Genomic DNA, 15,489 nt, shown 5'->3' on the forward strand with positions numbered 1-15,489 from the left:
AGATATGGCATGACAAGTTCACGAGCTCTGGCGCGTACCCATCTGAGATAAGGTTCCATAGGAATAGAATTTTTCTGTCCTAACGTACCTCTCTTCACCATGCCCCAAGCTCGTACAAATCTTTGACGGAGGCCTTGGGAATCGTTGTCATAGTCGAACACAATGCCTTCGATGATCATTTCATGTGGACCATCTCTTCGAGCACAACCAAACTGTCGCAGAGCTAAAGCAGGATTATAAGTAATACCTCCTCTTATTCCTAGGAGTGGTACATTAGGGAACTCGCCACAACGGTCAATGATGGTAACATTTTCCTTGAACTGAGGACACCAACAGATGTCTGGGTGGGAGAGCGACATTATCCTTTGAGACCATTTCAAATTCTGCTCGTTCTTCAAGACTGATTGAGGAAGGTGCGAAATAAACCACCTAGACAACAAAGGTATGCAGCACATGAGAGTCCCTTGCTTCTTCATGGTACGAGTGTGGAGAGAATGCAAAATGTCTCCCAGCAAGGTAGGTACAGGGTTATGAGTGAGAAATATCTTAATAGCATTCATGTCTATGAATTGGTCTGGATTAGGGAATAACACCAAGCCATAGATTAGCAATTCCAGGATGTCTTCGAAAGCACGGACATTCATAACTTTTAAGAATTCTCGGACCTTATTTGTCAGGAATTTGGCAAGTAAACCCTTAACTCCACTCCTTGTTACCCAATTAGCTTCAATGTCGGACTTCGTCATGTGTAAAGCTGCGGCAACTTCTTCAGACTTCGGAACCTTTTCTAAACCACTGAAAGGTATTTGATCAAGGATAGGTATCCCAAGCAGTCTGGAGAATTCTTCCAGTGTAGGTACCAACTGATAATCTGGGAATGTGAAGCAATGATGTTTAGGGTCGAAGAACTGGAATAAAACTCTCATCATATCTTCTTTGAAAACAGTGGTAACCAAATTGAGGAGAGAACTGTGTTTCTTGATGAACTGGGCATGATCGGGGAGCTCTGACACTAAATTCTTCAGTTGAGGAGAGATTGCTACAAAATTGATCCGGATGGTCTTCCTGGGAGCCATAGCCTTACAAAACAGAGCAAAGTTAAATCCCTAAGTCCTTGAAATGGTTAGTACAATGTTATGATGTCATGATGTTATGATGTTAAGATGTTATGATGTTATGAGGTTAAATAAATAACAAGCACAAGCAAGTCACACAACCATCATTCCTAGGTTTTAAGGCTTGCATGAGTTCTATAGGTAAGTACCCTCCCCACTGAAGTTTAGTTGGTTCAACCTGTCCTAGAATAGTAACCGGGTTCTAGAAGGATCTCAAATCACCGACCTTCCTTTAAGTCCACTTCAGTGCAACACCAAGTGGTTGACCGAAGCTTCCCTAAAGTCCAATCTCAAAGAGTGTAGTATCGAGTCTCAACCAACCCCAGTCGGAACCGAAGTCAGTTATCTCACTACTTTCTAATGGCCAGGATGAGTCAATTAGGGTTCTAAAGGTCTGGTTAATGCTTTAATGACACCACGCGGAAGCCAAATTTTTCCTCAAGTGAACATGAGGAACATCAGGACATCCAAAGTGTCACATTAACCGTAGCCATCATTTTAACCATTCCAGTATACGCCGGATAGTCGCGATGATCTATTGCTACTTACCTAAGGTACACTAGATCCGGGTGTAGGATCTTTCACTCAAAAATACCCAAGCAATCCCTTAAAAGTAAATCAGACAATTTGGAATAAGTGATCTTGTTTTTAAGGTAACCTCTCTTTTTAAAGTATCCCCAGCAGAGTCGCCAGTTCTGTCCTACGGTGAACTGACTTGGGGTATTTTGCTTTTTATCGCAATGTCGCTGATAGCAAGAGTCGCCACCGACTTTTCTTTTATCCAATAAGGAAAGGTGGAAAAGAACAGGAAAGACCTCAATAGATTTTGGGTTCGGGAGGTACATTATACAAAGGGAAGGTATTAGCACCCTTTGTATCCATGGTTATCCATGGGCTCTTAATTGCTGGATCACTTATATTTTTGTCTGAAAAGTGTTGGTGAATTGTTTAAAAATGTTTCGAAAAGAGAGTTTAACTTTGTAATGATTCTCGTATGAATGTATACAAAGTATTTATCTCGTTTGATTTTGAAGAACAGTTTAGAAAAATATAACTTGGTAATGATTCTAGTATGAATGTATACCAAGTGGTGATTTTCTAGGACTAGCAAAGTGTGAGGGGTGGAAAATGTTTTAGGTTATGATCCAGCAATTGAGAGTTATACCTTCCTAAGGTCGTTATGAACGTTTCCTATCCTTATGAGGGTAAAACTGTCCTTACTATTGAGAAGTAAGTAATTTTACCCTTTGGATGTTTAAGGGTCATCGTAGGGTCATCGATAGGTCATTGAAGGCAACAGTTGTAAGGATACCTTAGCATTCGAAGGGACGATCATCATTTAACCGTAGGCTACACCGAAGGGTCATCGAGGGACAAAATCGTATTTTCGAAGGCAACATCCGAGGGACCATGATTTATTTTATGATGATTTAACCGAAGGGTCTTTGCTAAGTGTATCCCTACATTCGCGGGACACGACCGTTATACCGTAATACCGTAGGGCAGCAAAGAGAGGTCCGAGATCGCATGTTTAACGGCAAAGTTTTACAATTAATTATATAGTCGTAACCAATTAGGCAATTAGGTCCACATTAAAATTGATGAAATCAATACATTAAAATCAGCTAGGTATTTAGGATGAATCTCCACATAAAAATTAAGTAATTCGGAATCCATCTCCATAAGGGTATCCCACACATAAGGTGGAATACCTAGCCGGCCGTCTCCTCGGAAATATGTAAGCCTTTACACAATTCAACACACGGGTTAAAGCATCGAGATAAAGTACAGTTTGAAATTGCACCATGACACAACAGTCATTAAATCAGACCGAATAATGCAGAATTATAATGAATATTGATCGGATAAACATAAGGCAGAACAACAAAGAAACAAAACAACCACTGTCCCGTTCGCCCCTGCTTCGCTTAGCGAAGGCTTAGCGAGGGCTCGCTCCAGGCTCGCTTAGCGATGTGCTAGCGAGCGACCACGGGTTTTGAATTTCCGAACAGTACGACTTCAACCTGCTGCATGGCTTATGGCATTCAATTACAGAAATAGCATGGTCAAATATTCAGGGTATTCAGGCATACTCAAACTCATATGCAAAATCTAATTACATATCAAAAATTCAATCATGATGCATTATGTATTTAGAGATTACAGATTGGAAGCATAAAACAGTGGTGATGCGCAAACCTGTTTGCAATTGCGATGTTGAAAGGGACTGATCACTCTGGATACCGGATTGATTGGGCGGCGGTAGCTCCGGTGCGGATGAGCTGCCTTCAGGGTTTCCTCCTTCTGAATTCTCTGGATTAGCAGGGTTTCTATGCCAGGGTTTCTATACGTCCTTCTCTGTCCGTCTTGGTCTGTCCATTTTCGTGGCTGAAGTGCCAGTATTTATAGTGATCGTGGTGACCTAATGGGCTCAGAATGAAGCCCAGAATATTCTGTTATCTGCCAGCTTCGCTAGGCGAGCGTGTAGCGAACGTTTGCTAGGCGAAGGATTTGCTCGCCTAGCGAGCAGGCCAGTTTGGGCCATTTTCTGGATTGGGCCACTCGTGAGCTAGGCCTTTGTTCCTTTAAGATCAGTGTCATAAAAATGAGTCGGAGTGCCCTGAAAAATGTCTTGAAATATTAATGGGCAAATTTTGGGGTATGACAAAGTGGAACATGAATAGTTCTTGAAGGACCAGAAGATAAAGTTATTGAGCAAGTGTTGAAATTTGAGTTCACAACCAAAAACAACCAGGTAGATTATGAGGCTCTCATCGCCGGTATGAAACTCGCCCTACACACAAGATCTATTCACCTGAAGGACAAACGTGATTCATAGATGGTCACCAATCAAGTCTCAGGATAGTACCATGCCAAGGAACCTCAACTGATAAAATATCTACATAAGGTACAAAATTTATCCCCACACTTCCTCTATTTTAAAGTAGAATATGTCCCCCATGAATAAAACGTCAAGGCCGACCTCTTGTCCAAATTTGCAACATCAAAGGTCGCAGGTTTTAATAGGACAATAATACAATAAATTATCATCTCACACAACATCGAGGCGGAAGAAGCGTGCTCTTTGGACCTCATGCTCAATTCAAGCTGGATATCACCCATATTGCATTATTTGCAGTCGGATGAACTCCCGCGGGACATAGGGGAAGCAGGGAAAATCAAAAGAAAAGCTTCCAAGTATACACTACTTTCGGGGAAGCTTTAAAGGATGGGAAAGGCTACCCCATGCTAAGATGTCTAGGCTAGGATGATATTACCCTAGTACCCGAAGAGGTCCACAAAGGAGCCTGTAGCAGTCATATCAACAAAAAAGCTCTTGCTCACAAGCTATTGAGGGATGAATATTACTGGACAACACCAATGCAAGGAAACATCGCCTTCGTCAAAAAGCGTGATAAGTGCCAAAGGCATCTCGACCGTTACCATGCTCCTGCAAAACTTCTCCAATCCATGACCTCGCTTTGGGCTTTCTACCAATGAGGTGTCGATATCCTGGGTCCATTTACTTTGACTTAAGGCTAGTCGAAGTTCCTAATTGTGGGAGTCGATTACTTCACAAAATGGATAGAAGCTGAAGTAGTAGCCAAAATCACGATGGAGAGGGTACACCGTTTCTGCTGGAAAAATATTATATGCCGATACGGACTCCCCGACACCATTGTCTTGGACAATGGGACCCAATTTGCCAGTGCCCTAGTCATAGACTTTTGTAAAGACCTAGGCGTGCATACAAAACTCGTGTCCGTAGTACACCCTTAAGCCAATGGCCTAGCCGAGTCAGCGAACAAGGTTATCCTCAAGGGACTCAAGAAGAAACTTGACGGTGCCAAGGGACTGTGGGAAAAAGTACTACCTGAGATTCTATGTTCATACCACACCGCACAAATCCAATACCAAGGAGACCCCATTCTCTATGGTTTATGGGGCATACACAATGTTTCTCGTTGAGATCGAGACGCCGTCATGGTGACAACCTCATTTCAGTGAAGAGGCCAACAAAATAGGCCTCAAGTGCGTGACAGACTTGATCGACGAGCTGTGAGAAGCTACCCATGTCCGAGAGTTTGCTGCAAAACAAAGAGTCACAATGATATACAACTCCAAAGTGAAGTCGAGGGAAATGCAGGATGACGACCTAGTGCTCAAGGAAGTAATCATACCCGCACAACAAGGGACGCTGCAATCTAACTTGGAAGGACCATACTGCATATACTAGAAGCTCCCCCACAAATCATACAAGTTACAAGAGCTCGGATGACCATTTCTACCCAGAACTTGGAACACTATTCACCTCCGATGTTATTATAGTTAGAATAGTTTATAACCTTTCTATAAAATATTGTTCCCATTTAACTCTAAACTATTATTAGAGCATTTTGTTTATGCTAAGAGGAATCCCCTTCTTTGAAAATACCTTTCCGCTGGACTTCCACAAGAAAATCCTTTCCTCCCCTCGAGGTGAATACATTCAATGGACTTCCACAAGAATATTCTTGCCTCCATTCTAGAAAAATATGTTTTGCAAAATTCCACTGGAAGATCCTTATCGCCCCTCGAGGCGAATACGTTCGCTGGATTTCCACAGGAAGACCTTGCCTCCCCTCGAGGCAAATACATTCACTAGACTTCGACAGGAAAACCTTTGCCACTCTCTCGAACTCTACTGATAAGTGGGTTAAGGTACGCCTAAGAGGCGTGACCTGTATCAAGCCCTAAAGACTTAATTTCCAGTCTTTCTAGAGGGATCGACGAAAGTCCCGCCTGAAAGGTTAACTCGCCTCGCCTGAGGGACTCAGTGTTCCCCCAGCTGGAACATACATTATTCGAGGAACCTAACTTCTTCAAGATAACTAAATCCTTGCCTTAGGGACTTAGTGTCTCATCAGTCGAGCCACATATTACTATGCCTGGGGGACTTAGCTCCCCCTCAGGTGGGGTTACTTATAATAAATCTCGCCTAAGAGTCGCGGCCTGTATCAAGCCCCGAAGACTTGATCTCCAGTCTTGCTAGAGGGCTTGACAAAAGTCCCGCCTGAAAGGTCAACACGCCTCGCCCGAGGGACTCAGTGTTCCCCCAGCCGGGTCATACATTATTCGAGGAACTTAGCTTCTTCAAGCTAATTAAATCGTCGCCTCACAAAGAGAGACATCGCCTCGCCCCTTAGTGTTCCTTGTCCATGCATGAAAAACGTGGGATGTGACGTGTCTTGGATAGAGGGGAAGTCAATGTCATTAACTGAACCACGACTCCCTTGAAAATATGGATTAAAAAGTCCACCTTTGATTAGGCGGACAAAGACCCTTTCCAAGAAAACCCTAGGCCCACGAGGACTCTATAAATACACCTTCTCCAAAGGGAGAAATGACATACTTTCACTCATATATATTATCCACTACTGAGAGAGCATCAGACACCCGTTATCCCTAATACCTTATAAACCCAATTGTCCTACTATACTTTAGCAACGCTGACCACCATACAGAGCCTCTCACTTCACGTGAGTTGATTCTTCATATAACCTCAACAAACATCATACAAGGCTTCTCGCCTCCGTGTGCAAGCCCTCACTTACAAAATCGCAATATACCTATTAAGGTCTCCGAGTCTCCCTACCCATGTAGGGAGAACACACTCCCTTGTACTTTTTGACAAATAATATATATATATATATATATATATATATATATATATATAATATATATATATATATATATATATATATATATATATATATATATATATATATAATTTTTATTATTTTATAATATTAATTTCAATAAAAATATTATAATATTTATTCAAAATAGTCAAATCAAAATTATTAAATTAACTCGTATAAAATTTTCTTTTCTAGATTATATAAATTTTTTAAAATCCCATCTCATTCCTTAATTGTGATAAATAATATACATAAGAAGAATCAGTAAAGATAATAGGAGTCTTTTTTTTAGTTTAACTAGAATTTTTAAATTCGAACTCAATCATAAATATGTAACAGTGTTAAATTTTTTTATATAGTATATTATATATTTAATCTTTACTGAATATCTATTTCTTATAAGAAAGGTACCATAAATATTTTTTTGTGGAGGTGAATCATAAATATAAATATCATCTTTTTAATAAATTAATTAATAATAAAAACGGAAATGTTTCCATTCCTTTATGTGCACTTGAATACATATTCAATTCAAAAATAAAAACTAGAGTTCATAACCAAGAACGAAAGGTCAAGATATTAGACAAAATGTACTCCACGCAAACGTTTATGGATGAAAACTAATCCGAACCCAAAGTCAAAGCCTAGACAAACTTCGCAAACAATTCATCAATGAACCCACCACACTCACACAAAGTCTCCCATAGTAGAAATTACAATACTCCACTATTGTACACTGTACGATGATGTTAATCTAGATAGACAGAGAAACAAAGGTTAATTTTTTGTTTTACAGAGAGAAATTTTTTTTTTTGATATAGGAAATTACTGAGACAGACAAACCACAGACATTGTAAGCCAAAACAAAAAAAAACCCGATTTTGGATAATAACCTTAATCTCTCCGAGATCCCATTTCAACTTCAATCAATTGACTCATACCAAACACCATAAAGGGTTCTCCTCAAAAGTCATGATTTTTTTCATCTGGGTCAACTTTGTTCAATGACTCACATGCTTACATAGGTAAAATCTTCAACTTTCTGAAGGTTTCATAGGATTTAATCATCTGGGTCGTTGTAATTTCCTTCGATTTTCCATCTGATTACATAAAGGAAGAGTTTTTATTTGAAAGGGTTAAAGGTTTTTTTTTTGATGAGCTATGGATGAGCATGTAGCAGCTTTGCACACTGCTACTAACGCTTTGCAGGCATTAGGAAGAGGTTTTGATGTTAATTTTGATACTAGGTTGCTTTATTGCAAAGGAGTTACAGGTTCTAGGGTAGTTGAGATTGATGAACAGTATCAAAGGGATTTGTGTTTGTATGATGATGTTGTTGTTCCCAATGTTTCAAGGGATATTAGAGCCTTTGGTGAATCTATGGGGCGGCAGAGTTCTGGTGTCTGCAGTTTTCAAGAGGTAAAATTGAAGATTGATTTTTTTTTTGTGGAGAAATATTGCATGTTGACTTGGTAAATGTTGTTTTTATATTTGTTTTTAGGAAATTTTGTGGAATAATTGTGTTTAGTTGTTTGTATTAGTGTAGAGGGTTAATCTCTTTTTGTCTGATGAAGAAAAAATGGTGCTGGTGGATGAAATGGGTTGTTCTCAATGGATATGTTGAAACCCCTAAAATGATATTCCTAAGGATGAATTTGTTTCTCTCTTTGTATAATATGTGTTTTGTATAGAAACTGAGAGAGGAGTGATGGTGCTGGTGTTGTGATTGCGGTCATTGCGGTTGTTGCGATGCGTATTGCGGCGTGAATACTTAATATGAGATATTTGAAATACACAGCTGAAAAATGCTTAAAACTAAGACTTTTCATTATATTTAAAGATTGAGATTTCTGGTTCTAAAATTTTGTTTTTGAAGAGAAGAAGGGAGCGAACATGGATGGAATTGTCTAATGTGGTTCTTGATGCATTCACATACATGATTTTAATTCAGAGTCCAACTGTGGCCTGATGCCGTTGCGAATGCGATTGCGTCAGCAATATTAAGGGTGAAATTGCGGTTGAAGACTCCAATTTAAAACCATTAGAGGTGTTATCTTAAGTTAAATATCCTTTGCCATTTTGAGTGTTGTGGAATAGAGTCTATAGCGGGGCTATAGCAATTTTGCGTAATAAAATATGAACAAACCGCTATTTTTCGCGATTAGCTTTGATTGTCAATAGTATTGTAGAGTTATATGGATGAGCTTATGAAAGTGTCGTGATGCAGGAACTCATTTCAATTCTTAATCATTATAAGATAATTTCAGTTTTATTTTAGTGTATGTTAGTTGTTTGAAAAGTTTGTTCAATTTGGCTGAGAATTTTAGTTTTAAACTATGTAGCACATATACCTCTACAAATAGGCGTGTCCTGGTGTCCGACATGTGTTGGTGTCTGACACATATATGACACTAGTACGACACGTGTCGGAAAAATCAGACTAGTGTTGTTGACATTATCGGTGTCAGAGTGTCTGTGTCGGAGTCGTCATTTAATAATTAAAGCTGTGTGGTGGAATTTTCTTTTCTTCATAGTTTCTCAGATATGTGATTGTTCATTTGTCATTTCCTGCAGATGGTAGATTATTTTAATCATAAGGCAAATATACCCGGGAGCAATCCTCTTGGGAGCTTCAATTCGGCATTTAGCTTTACTGGTTCGAAACATGTTGATATCGCCGCTACAAAAACCTTGTCTTCAGACGGGTTTTACATTCCCCTTGCAAAGGTTCAGCTTCAAAAACCGAACTTAACGTTGCAAGAAAATGTCAAAAGGGCTATCCCGCTCAATTGGGATCCACCATCCTTAGCAAGGTATTCATGTTTATACAAGTTATCAACATATTGTTGTAACAAGCTATGAAACACCGACATTAACACTGGTATGTTGACATCGTAATTATTTGAGAAAGTGCACGTTATTTAGCGTAACCTCGTGCGTTGCGTCAGTGTCTTGTTAGACACGTGTCAAACACCCTTTAATCTGAAGTGTCGGTGCTAAATAGGCGACACAGGTATCTTCAGATGGTCCCCCTAACTTTTTTATTACATTTTTGACAGCTTCATTGAAACTTTTGGAACACATGTCATTACATCGATAACTATCGGCGGTAAAGATGTTATTTACGTCAAGCAACACCATACTTCACCGTTTTCAAAGTTGGAGATAAAAAACTATATTCAGGATATTGGAAATCAAAGATTCTCCGACATCAATAGCCACACAAGTTCAGGTCAAACAAAATCCAAGGATAAGGCTAGTTCACCAAAATTCAAAATTCCATTTTTCTTGCATAAATTCACCGTTTTCAGGTTCTATATAGCATGAAATATAACACTTGGTTGGTTATATCGATTTCATTATTTGCAGGGCGTTGAACCGTTTTCCTTCAATAGTCAAGGGATTTACCCTCAACCCACAACTGCAACATATTCTACCGGGAAAGAAGTACGAAATATATGTCATGACATTTTATTTATAAGAATTTTTCCCGCTCTTAACACTGACGAATACTTATTGTTCAGGATGTCACAGTCATATTCAGAAGAAGAGGAGGTGATGATTTGGAACAAAACCACCGTGTTTGGTTAACAACCGTCAAGTCCTCCCCCGATATAATAGAGATGGCTTTCTGTCCTATAACAGATCTCCTTGACGAAATACCGGTCAAGGAACATTTGACCCGCACAATTGGTCTTTATCTCGAATGTAAGTCAATGTATCCTTTATGTTAGATGATTTAACACCTGTTTGGATTGACTTATTTGAACTTATCTCTGACCTGACGTTAGACTGTTTGGAGAACATATAGAAGTAGCTTTTGAGCTTATATAATTTTTTTTTGGCTTTATTAATGTTATAGAAATAGCTTATACATTAGCGCATTAAGTTATTTATCCAAACAAGGCTTAGATTTTTTTTTCTTATTGGCTTCTAGGAGTGTGATCTAATATCAATTCCAAATTTCTTTATATTGAATGTTGTGCTCAGATAAACCTCCAATTGAAGAACTCAGATACTTCCTAGAGTTTCAGATTCCTCGCGTTTGGGCTCCTTTACATGACAAGATTGCCGGTCAACAACGGAAGGAGCCTGTTTGCCCGTCTTTACAATTCAGCATAATGGGCCAAAAGCTATATGTCAGTCAAGAACAGGTAAACGATCATTTGTCGCATTTTCCTTTCTTTTGAAACATTTTATCTCCAGCTAATAATCGGAGAATTCCTAAGTTCAATTGAAAGGTGTCACACATGTATGATGGTTCTCATTTAATGCAGATTACAGTTGGACGTAGACCAGTAACCGGCTTACGTCTTTGTCTCGAAGGAAGCAAACAGAATCGGCTGACTGTTCATCTTCAGCACTTGGTATCCCTTCCAAAGATCCTTCAGCCATATTGGGACAGCCATGTAGCTATCGGTGCTCCGAAGTGGCAAGGACCCGAGGAACAAGATAGCCGGTGGTTTGAACCGGTTAAATGGAAGAATTTTTCTCACGTCAGCACCGCGCCTATCGAGAATCCCGAAGCCTTCATCGGAGACTTCTCCGGCGTCTGCATAGTCACTGGAGCACAGCTTGGAGTATGGGATTTCGGATCACGGAATGTCCTTTACATAAAGCTCTTATATTCAAGGTTACCCGGTTGCACCATCCGAAGATCACTCTGGGATCACGTACCAAACAAGTCGCAAAAATCTACAACCGCGGGAAACTCTTCGAATGTGGCCAACACAACAACGAGCTCAGGTTTGAGAGAAAACAACAACGCCACAACACGAACAAGTTAGCGAAGTACGTTGATTTGTCCGAAATGAGCAAAGGACCCGAAGATCCTCCTGGTCATTGGCTAGTGACAGGCGGGAAGCTCGGTGTCGAAAAAGGGAAAATCGTTTTGCGGTTGAAATATTCATTGCTTAATTACTGAATACACCAGAGCAATGTTTTAGATAAGCAAGTATAGTTTAGATTTCTATTGTGGTTAATGTGAAAACCATTTTTCAGTTTGATGAAATGAGTTGAATAGGAAACTTTTATACTGTTTAGCAAATGCTGCTTCTTATATGGTGATGTTGATATCTCATAGGTGTTATTTAGAACCATTTTCAAACCATTTTCCAGCCAAACTTAGTTAAAGTAATGTTAATATTGTTATAGTATTGAGAATACAAAATCACAATATCCTTTATTTCCTTTCTGTTATACTCTTGGGGAGTTTTCCTTAACCATTTGTGCATCTATTTACATGTTTTATGCAACTTAGGGTGTGCTTGAGTCACAATACAACTTTTTAATTTTTGAATTGAGTGTGATTTTGGTTCTGCAAAATTACTAACTTTCAAGTTTAATTCATGCTACAATATTGCAATTTTTAAAAATAGTTTCCTATTTTTTTTTAATATTAAAAATATAGTTATAATTTTTGAAATAGTTTGTATAAAATGCAAATAAGGACTAAAAGTGATTACTTTTTGCTCCGGTGAGGATCTTTCTGATTCACATGAAAGGAAGGGAATGATGATTTGATAGCGAGTTTTATTGACGATCGTGGTGCCATTTGACTTTAGTTCGATGGTTGGGGTGTTTAAGTCAGTGATGATTGTAAGTGAGAGATTTTAGGGTGAGGTCTTTGTTAGGTTATTATAGTGTGACCGTATCGTAGCTCTGTTGTTGAACTCAGTCAGAATGGCCAAGATAGTCTTGGCGCAGAATATTTCGGTGGAGAATGACATTGTAAGAATAAATGCGTCAAATCTTGCTAGAACGGTGTGAATGAGTGATGCAGCCAGAGTGGTTGAGAAATCAGGAACCGGGTTATAACGACGGTGTTTTTTCACTGTCCAATATTTAAACGGTTGGATGTGTTTAAACAGTTGAGAGGACTATTTTAGTCATTTTCAACTTTAAACAAAACATAATACAATACAACACACTCTTTTTTCCCCGCAGAACTCATCTCTCGCACGCGCAACTCTATTCACTTTTCTTCATCATTTTCTCATCATCAAACACTTAAAAGAAGTAGACTTTTATTCCTTCTTCTTTTTATTTTTCTTTCCACCATTTTTTTTATTCCTATTTTTGGTTTTTTTTACTATTCTTCTTCCTTTTCTTTTACCTTCTTTATATTTGTTTTCTTTAACTATTTTTTCATTATTTTTTCTTATTGATTTATTTTTCACAAATTTATTCTTTTTTCTTTTCTCAATATTTTGATGTTTTATCATCGTGTAAAAACGTCAAATGTCCTTTAAATTATTTTTTGTAACAATTTGATCTTTTAAGTTTTTTTAATAAATTTGATCTTTTAAGTTACTAAACGTTTGCACCATTACGTTTTTTTAACAGAGTGAATGTGCTAATTATAGATGCAACTATTTTAAGTTATATAAAAATGATGAAGTGCAATCAGAAATACAACATTCATATATTTCTAAATGTTCAAAATGTGAGAAAATGATATAAAAATCACTCTAAAGGACTAAGTTGTTAAAAAAACTTAAATAACCAACTTATTAAAAAAAATAACTTAAAGGACGTAATTTTTCCTATTATTTTTTTCTTTCACTTTTTATTGTTCATCAATATTTTTTGTTTACTATTTTTTTTTCATTATTTTTTTCTCTCACTGTTTTAATATTTCATTATCTATTTCTTTTTTCAATTTTTTAGACAACTACGACCATATCTCTAAATTCCCAACCATCATCATCAAATACTCAATTTTCTGAAGGGAACAATGTTAAAATATTGATGTTTTTCATACAAAAAACCGAAAATAAGTTGCATGAGCTCTTGGATAAATTTGTTGAGGAAGTTGGTGAGAATAATGTTATGCAGCTAGTTAGCGACAATGAAATTAATTATGTCATGGCCGGTTAGTATTACTATACTAGTCTTAATTTTATTTTTATGTAAGTGCTAAGTTACTTATTTAATTGTTAATTGTGTATTATAGCTCGACTTCTAATGAATCTGAGAGACCAAATATTTTGGACATTATGTGCTGCAAAGTGTCTAGACTTGATGTTAAAAGATATTAAAAAGATTCCTAAAGTGAAAACTGATTTGCAAAAAGGAATTAGTGGATTTAATTTATAAACATTATTTAGTTTTGAACTAAATGAGGGAGAAAATAAAAAACGAGTTTGTTAGAGCCGGACTTACAAGGTTCGCTATGACATTTTTAATTTCTAAAGATTGCACAATTTAAAAGCAAAGTTAAAAATAGGTTTATCTAGAGCATTCAACCGGTTAATAAGATGTGTGAACCTCTTTTGCATTTTGTCAATGATTTCACCATACTTCATATGAAAGAGTTTAAACTCTTGATTCAATATATTGGTCCTAGCTTGTTTGATATCGTTAGTTTCCTCATGGGTAACTTGTAACACGTCCCACATAGCCTTGGCGGTTTCATAATGAGAAACATGGTAAAATTCATCAACATCGAGAGCAGATATGAGAATGTTTTGTGCTTTCCAATCGTAAGATCATAATTTCTTATAATTATCATTCCATTGATTTTCTGATTTTGATACGACGACTCTTTCATCACCGGTCATAGTAGTTTTATGAGGATCATTGATAATGACGTCCCATACACCCTTATCAACTGAGTTGATATGAATATGCATACAAGCTTTCCAATAGCCATGATTTTCGCCGGTGAAAACTGGTGCTCTATTGTACGCCCCTATAGGTTCGGTAGCCATTATCTAATAAGCAAATCTTAAGCACGGAATTGACCGGAGTTCGTGATACCACTTGTTTGACGATAGTCCTGGATCTAGGGGGGGGGGGGGGGTGAATAGATCCCGAGTTTAAAACTTAACAAAAATAGGTTTTAAAAATATTATGGCGTAGAAACAAGTTACAAATATCCCTGTTCAAAATTTGTTTAACCGAACCCGCTATCAAAAAGCTTGGATATGTGTATTAAAGACAATGATATGATAATAATTCACAAATCGATCAACAACAACTAATCATAACTACTTGAATGCTAAATAATACAGAAAAGTCTATCTCCAATGATAATTCACACAAAAATACAAGTGAGACAATTTTTCGAACACTTAGTGTGCGATCAATAATGTTTAGAATTCTATATGGTATTGTTGTTCTAGAAATCCAATCATAACCAAATAGTTTGTGATTTACACAAAACACCAATTTCAAAATGTGTTCAAAATTATGATCAAAACAAAATTGATAACACGATCAATGCAATCGACAATTTGTGAACCGAAAATAAAAGATATATTATATATATATATATATATATATATATATATATATAATATATATATATATATATATATAATATATAGATATATATAATATAATATATATATATATATATATAATATATATATATATATTATATATATATAGATATATAGAGAGAGAGAGAGAGAGAGAGAGAGAGAGAGAGAGAAGAGAGAGAGAGAGAGAGAGAGAGAGAGAGAGAGAGAGAGAGAGAGAAGAGAGAGAGAGAGAGAGAAGAGAGCGAGAGAGAGAGAGAGAGAGAGAGAGAGCAGAGCAAGAGAGAGAGAGCGAGAGAGAGAGAGAGAAGAGAGAGAGAGAGAGAGAGAGAGAGAGAGAGCTCGAGAGAAGAGAGAGAGAGAGATCTCGAGAGCTAATCTCCTCATCTCTAGATCTCTCTCACTTTCAGGTCTAATTTATGCTACAAT

The 15,489-nt window shown here is 37.5% G+C and overlaps 1 pseudogene; it reads left to right on the plus strand.

Moving 5' to 3' along the window:
- The first annotated feature begins 7,450 nt into the window (after window positions 1-7,450).
- LOC127101260 (MACPF domain-containing protein CAD1-like) lies at window positions 7,451-11,990 on the plus strand (annotated as a pseudogene).
- The last annotated feature ends 3,499 nt before the right edge of the window (window positions 11,991-15,489 follow it).

This window comes from Lathyrus oleraceus, chromosome 7, assembly GCF_024323335.1.
Source record: "Lathyrus oleraceus cultivar Zhongwan6 chromosome 7, CAAS_Psat_ZW6_1.0, whole genome shotgun sequence".
NCBI classification, from domain to species: domain Eukaryota; kingdom Viridiplantae; phylum Streptophyta; class Magnoliopsida; order Fabales; family Fabaceae; genus Lathyrus; species Lathyrus oleraceus.